Source organism: Mus caroli, unplaced genomic scaffold (genome assembly GCF_978045245.1).
Source record: "Mus caroli unplaced genomic scaffold, Mus_caroli_1 scaffold_1, whole genome shotgun sequence".
In the NCBI taxonomy this organism is placed as follows: domain Eukaryota; kingdom Metazoa; phylum Chordata; class Mammalia; order Rodentia; family Muridae; genus Mus; species Mus caroli.
Genome location: NW_028227256.1, coordinates 162344905 through 162352740, shown reverse-complemented (window position 1 = coordinate 162352740; position 7836 = coordinate 162344905).

The window sequence follows — 7836 nt, the reverse complement described above, 5'->3', positions numbered from 1 at the left end:
ATGGATTTCCAGTCCTCTGCAAGATTCATCTGTTGTTAGTATTGTTGCCTATAGCACTTAAAGATTCATAGACTTTTAACTTTAAATAAACCAGTCAATTTTAGTCATTTTATTTTTTGGTGCTCAAATATTTTTGCCTTGTACTAGCTAAAGATCCTTCAGATGTGTCCTAGGGGAACATTTTGATATAGTCCTAGTAGTTTTGGGAAATTCTTTGCTTATGGGTACCATGAAGTTTCTTGAGCTCATTTTGCCTGTTTTCGAACAAAGACTTGGAATTGGAGGCTGGAGAGATGGCACAGTGGTTAACAGCACCAACTGCTCTTCCAGAGGTCCTGAGTTCAATTCCCAGCACCCACATGGTGGCTCACAACCATCTCTAATGGAATCTGATGCCCTTTCCTGGTGTGTCTGAAGACAGCTACAGTGTACTCAAATACATACAATAAATAAAACTTAAAAAAAAAAAAGATGGGATTGGTCCTCTTTCCAAGAAACCCTGGCCCTTTGGAGTATGTTTCTTAGGTTCTGTAATCTTACTAGCAGGAATATTTTTGACACTAATTTGTTATTTGGCATTGCTCCTACAACTTCAGACAGAACAGAAATAAGGCATATATAGTTATTTGGCTCTTCTGTATGACCAAAAGGAGCTTTAATGAAAACTTTAAAATTCCTAAAGTCAACAAGATTATTTTTCCTTAAAAAAATTATTGTTACTAAACGTAGAAGAATGGATAAAATTAGAAGAAACACTCTAATTGTTAGTGAAACCACCGATTGGGGTAATGAACATCAGCAGATGCTAACACTATGTGGGGAGGGGTGCTGGGAACTTTCACAATGAAGTATCAGAGAAGTCAGAAAAAAAAGAAAGGAAGGAAGAAAGGAAGGAAGGAAGGAAGGAAGAAAGAAAGAAAGAAAGAAAGAAAGAAAGAAAGAAAGAAAGAAAGAAAGAAAGAAAAGAGGAAGGAGGGAAGGAAAGAAGGAAGGAAGAAAGAAAAGAGGAAGGAAGGAAGGAAGGAAGGAAGGAAGGAAGGAAGGGAAGGAAAACAAACAAACAAACACAGTATTTAGAACATTTGCAGAGTCACAACCCAGTTTCTTCAACAGGTCAAGTATGTTCTAAAAGCAAAGATTTCAAAAGCTTTACAAGCAAATGAAATAATTGAATCTCACTTTGACCCCATTTTCAATAAATCAATTATAAAGTCTCTTTTGAGTAGTTGCTCGAGTGTGAAGGTAGGCTTGAAGTTAGGCACCATTGACTCTAGCCAGGGAAGCAGCAAAGCTGCTTGCAGATCTTGACCACTCCAGCTCCTCCAAGACCATTTCCCCAGCCTTATCCACAGCTCTGTGGCAGGCCTCCTGCTGAGGCCTCCCTTTTCCCCTCCCCCACCTCTAGTGGACCATGCATATCTTCCCTTCTCATTGCCCAATCCCTTCCAACTCCAGCAGGCATTCATTCCCTAGGAACCCTCAGCCCACTCCAGCCATTCCCCCAAGTCCAATCGCCAGGCTCATCATCAGGTCTGTAGCAGGCCATCTGCTTCAGCCTCCTCTCACTCTCTGTCCCTATTCTCAGGGTACTATGCAGATCTAGGGAAACACCCTCATTTCCTCCTTCCTGTGAACCCCCTTAGCACCAACCAGCCCCATTCCTAAATGTCAGCTCCCAATACCTAGAAATACAGTCTACCCAGTGGCTACACCTATCAGCTCTCCTGAGAACCAGAGAGGACAACAGAAACTATGGACCAAAACACCTGCCCATCAAACACAAGACCAGATACTTTTAAGAGACAGTTGCCTGAGTCCAGACATCTCAGGAACAGCTTCCACCTTGATGACTGGATTAAAACTGAATTCATATTCCCAGGCCCCAGAACCTACCTGCTATCCTGCTTCTTCAGGTGTTTCACGCTTGTCTGTTAACCGGGAAGAGGGAAGTTGCTGATTATCTAAACTAAGATCTGTGAGTTGTAAATGTATTGCCTGTCATGACTTAATTAACTTGCCCCAGATTCCTTTTTTTCTCTTATCATTTTGAGTTCTGGGACAGAAGTTCAGGAGGACGCCTGGCCATCAAAGCTATGAGTTAAGGACCCTGAAACCAGGCAACCCAGATAGGGCCCAGTCATCAACATTTACTTCCTTGTTCAACCTTGTGTCAAAATACGATTAGACAATGCTACATTCTACTTTGCTCTTCCTCAATTTGTGGTTCCATCCTTTAAAAATGATGTACAATTTCCCTTCAGGGTTTCAGTTTGGCTCCCAAATCTATTCTGCTGCCCTGATCAATCAGTAGCAGCCCGAGTATAATGAAATTTTGTCATCTGTTTAAATACTTGCTAAGATGAATGTTCAAAACCAGCTACTGACTGGTCAGTTTTTGCTACCTAATTCAAATAAAGATCATGCTTTGCTGGATTCTCCTGATTGCTTGAGTTGTTTTGGTTTTTCAGACCCAAACAATATCAGCACCTAAGTCAGTTCCAGGGAAAAAAGACGTTTCTAAGCTGCTGAGGATGCTCCAGTGTGCATGGTGTTGAATGCAATCTTCCCAAAGTCAGGTTTACATGCCAGCATAAAAACACAGTCAATGACAGGATAAGATGTCTCCACAAGAGCCCAGCAAACCTATCACAGCAGGCCCTGAGTATTGCAACATAGCTGAAGCACAAGAAAAAAAGATCTTAAATAGCCTTTGTGAATATTCTATGGATCCTTTTTTAAATGGAAAATAGATTGTTTTCTCATACAATATATGCTGACTATAGTTTCCTCTCCCTCCATTCCTCCCAGTTCCTCCCAATTGATCACCTTTCTGTCTCTCATTAGAAAAGAACGGGTTTCTAAGGGATAACAACCAAACATGACAAATGAAATCTAATAAGATGAAGCAAAAACTTTCATATTGAAGTTGGATAACAGGAGGAAAAGGGTCCAAAGAGTAGGCAAAAGAGTCAGATGCCCTCTCACCCACATAGCCAGGAGTCACAAGAAAACACTAATAACTATGATATATGCACAGGGGACCTGGGGATGACTCTGATAGGGGTTTCTTAAAGAGGAATGAGTAAATCCCTTAGAGAAATCTGTGAACACACAAATAGAAGGGAGTGGTTATACAGTTCAAGACCTGAAAGTGCAAATGGAATCAATAAGGGAACTCAAAGTGAGAAAAAGCAAGAAAACAAAAATCGAGGCACTCAAACAGGAACCTCAGAGGCAAGCTTCACTAACAGAATACAAGAGATGGAAGAGAGAATCTCAGACATTGAAGACAAGATACAAGATATGAATACCTCAGTCACAGTAAATGTTAAATTTAAAAAAAAAATCTGGCATTATGAAAAGACTTGATCTAAGAATAATAGGAATAGAGAAAGAAGAAGAAATCTAGTTTATCTAAGTCAAAGGCACAGAAACTATTTTCAACAAATTCATGGGAAAAAAAAAAACAAAAACAAAAGAAGGAGATGCCTATCAAAGTATAAGAAGTATACAAAACAACAAATAGACTGGACTAGAAAAGAAAGTCCCCCTGACAAATAATAATCAAAACATTAAATATACAAAAAAAAGAAATAACATTAAAAAGCTGCAAGGGGAAAGGAACAAATAATATATAAAGCCAAACCTATTAAAATAATACCTGACTTTCCAATAGGGACTCTAAAAGCTAGAAGGGCGTGGACAGATACTCTACAAATTCTTAAAACGCCAAGATGCCAGCCCAAATTGCTCTACCCAGCAAAACTTTCAATCACAGTAAGTGGAGAAAATAAGATACAAAACCAAATTTAAGCAATATCTATCTATAAATCCAGCCCTACAGAAGAGCTAGAAGGAAAACCAATGTAAAGAAGTTAACCCCACCCAAGAAGTCACTTGGAATAAATAATCTCAGAACAACAAATCAAAAGACAGGAAAAACACACACACATACACACCACTATTACAACAATAACAAAATAATAGGAATCAACAAACATTTCTCATTTGATTATCTCTCAAAAGCAGTGGTTTCAATTCCCCAGTAAAAGGACTAACAGAATAAATGCAAAAACAGGACCCATCCTTCTCCCGCATGCAAGAAACACACTTCAATGTCAATGCTAGACATCCCTTTGGGAAAAAAGAATGTAAAAAGATATTTCAAGCAAATAGACCTAAGAAGCAAACTGGCATAGTCATTTTAATATCTGTAAACAATAGACTTCAAACCAAAGCTAACTGACATTATAAACCAATTGGATCTAACAGAGATATTTACAGAACATTTCCCCAAGTATAAAAGAATTTGCCTTCTTCTCAGCACCTCATGGAATTTTCTCCAAAAGTAAACACATACCTGAACACAAAGCAAATTTCAACAGATACAAGAAAATTGAAAGAACACCTTATATCCTATCTGACCACCACCAATAAAAGCTGGATATGAACAACAACAGAAACAAGAGAACTCTTGCAAACTCATAGAAACAAAATAACTCACTACTGAATAAAAAGTGGGCCAGGACAGAAATTAAGAGAGAAATTAAAACTTTCTACAATTGAAGGAAACTGTATCCACAACATACCTCAACTTATGGTACCCAATGAAGGTGGTTCCAGAGAGAAGTTCATAGTCCTGAGTATCTATATTAAGTAAAATTGGAGAGATTTCATAATAGAACATCTCGAAGTTCTATGACAACACTAAAAAAATCCAGATAGGTAGATGGCAAGAAATAATCAAACTCAGAGCTGAAATCAAGAGCAACAACAACAATAACAACCAAGACAATAAAAAGAATCAATGAAACAAAAAGTTGTTTTTTTTAAAATCAATAAGAATGACAAAACTTTATCCAAATTAACTAAAAGTAGATAGAAAATATTCAAATTAACAAAATTGGAAATGAAAATAGAGACATAACACCAAGGAAATCCAGAGAATCATAAGAATAATATACTTTAAACACCTGTACTCCACCAAATTGGAAAATCTACAAGAAGTGAATAATTTTCTCAATAAATACCACTTAGAAAAGTTAACCCAAGATCAGAGAAGAAATTTAAATAGACCTATAACCCCTAGTGAAATAGAAGCAGTCATTAAAAGTCTACCAACAACAACAAAAAAAGCTCAGCAGTAGATAATTTTAGTGTAGAAGTCTATTCAAGAAGAGCCCATGTCAGTATTTTTAAACTATTCCACAAAATAGAAACAAAAGTAACATTGCCCAATTTGTTTTATGAGGTGACAGTTACTCCAATACTCAAATTACATAAAGACCTACCAAAGAAGTAGAATTACAGACCAATTCTCTGTCTGTACATAGATGCAAAAATTCCCAGTAAAATAATTGCAAATCAAATCAGTGAACACATCAAAAAAATCATCCATGGTGATCAAGTAGACTTCATTCCAGATATACAGGGATGGCTCAACATACAGAAACCAATCAATGTAATCCACCACAAAACCTTGCATCTACAGTGGTGTCCTGGGGCGAGATATTCTAGGACAATCGGGAAATAGTGGCACAAAGTTTGTGGTCACCAACTAATATTTGATTTGGCTTAACACCCATTTAATCCATGAGATAGAACCCACACCCATATCAAAGCAGTGGCCAAGAACTTGAGTCTAGATAACCCAGGATAAAATCAAATCAGAAAAAAAAAAAGTGCAACAATAAAACAACTCCCCGTAACATCCTGCTATATTCATAGATCAGGGCCTTGCTCCGGCATCATCAAAGAAGCTCTGTCCTTCCTACTTCAACTTCCCAAATTGATTGTTATAATTGTGTATTGAAGTTAGAGGAGAGGACTTGAATCAGATTAAAGAATGCAGAGGGGGCTGTAGAGATGGCTCAGCTATTAAAAGCACTTGCTCTTCTTGTAGAGGCCCCGGATTCAGTTTTCATCACCCACAGATGGTTCACAAGCACCTGGCATCCAATTCCAGGGAATCCAGTGCCCTCTTCTGGCCTCTGCAGCCACCAAGGCATGAAAGTGATGACATAAATTCATTCAGGCAAAACACTCATACACATGAAACAAAAGTCAATAAATATTTCAAAGAAGAGGGAGAGGAGGAAGAGGAAGAAGAGAAAGGAAGAAAAGGAGGAGGAGAGGGAGGGGGAGGGGGAGCAACAGATAATCATCCAGGGTTGTGTGGATATGACTGTCAAATGACTGCTATCTACATTATTCTTTCCCAAGCCTTAGTTCCTCATATCACCAGCAATGGCTGTTACTTTATGCTGTCCTTTTCTAATAAGTCAAAATTACTCATCCTTGCTGCTGTCATATCCTGTTACCTATTCCCAGGACACTTGCATGTCTTCTTTATGCGTGTCTTTCTTGGTGGGTCTTGTCATTATAACAACCGAACTTCCCTATGGTTGCTGCCCATACACAGGGGAATATGCAAGATGGTATGTTGCAAGCACTACGTTAACCAGACAGTGAAGGAGCTTCTACTGGGCCCCAGCAGTTGTGAGGCTTCTGAAATCTGAATCCCTGAAGATCCTGCACCCCTGCTGCTCAGGGCAGAGAGTATCATCTCCTAGACACAATGTGCTACTCTGCTCTGAAAGCATAAACAAGGAAGCAGCAGGCGACTCCTAGTTTTTCTTGGCTACAAACCTCAGTGGAAGATAAGTAGAAAACACGTCTAGGAAAGTATTATGCATTACTCTATAATGGAAAAAACATAAAAATATGCAGCAAAATACTGGGGTATTTATGGATTGGAAGACGGTCTTGTCTTTAGAAAGACAGTAAAAGCCCAAGGAGATTGTATACACTTAGCTTTAGGCAAGCATAAGAGATGCTATTGGTTTGTAGCTTAAGTGTCTCCTTAGGTTTTCTGTTCTCTTGACTACCTCTTGCCCTTGTCTGAAGGATAAATAATATTCTTAAAACCTTCCAGCAAAAATGACTTATTCTCCTTGCTTGTATTTTTATGGACTCTTTCCAAGCCACTCTGCTAGGGCTTAGGATTCTAGGAATCTGACTACAGTCAGGGACTGTAGTGTGTTTATGCAGATAAGAGACAGACGGTGGAAAGGGGCTACTAGATTAAAAGAAACAAAATGATATCATCCAAGTACTTGAAAAAAAAAATAGCACAGGAAAGCAGAGTTGGGAGAAATAAGGAAGACCTGGGGAGAGGGGCAGAAAGAGAACTATTATGTTGCATTTATGCTGTGCCATCCAAATTGACATGGTTTTATTTCATCCTTTTAATTCAGAGAGACAGGCTTATTATCCCTGATTCACAGAAGAGGAAATAGAAATGCAGAAAGGTTAAGTAAATGTCTAAATGTCACATGGCAGGTGTGTGTTGTTAACAAGATTCAACACCAGCTCTGTCTGAAATCACAATAGCTCCAAAGAAAAATGGAAAGGGGAGCCAGGCGTGGTGGTGCATGCCTTTAATTCCAGAACTTGGGAGGGAGAGCCAGATGGATCTCTGTGAGCTCAAGGCCAGCCTAGTCTACCTTTATAGAGTCCAGGACAGCCGAGGGTATTACACAGAGAAACCCTGTCTTGGAAAAAACAAATATGGAACAGAAAAATGGACTGTCTTAGTCAGGGTTTCTATTCCTGCACAAACAACTGATGCCTTGTCAACTGGACACACAAACATGTCACTATAAAGCCTCAACCCTTACTTTCTTATTCATCCCCAAGATCTAAATAACTTTAAAAGTCCCATAGCCTTTACAAATTCTTACATATGAAAATTTTCACTCCCTTTAAAATATTCAGTCTCATCTAAAATTCTAAGTGTTTTTACAATTAAAGTCTCTTAACTGTGCGCTCCACTAA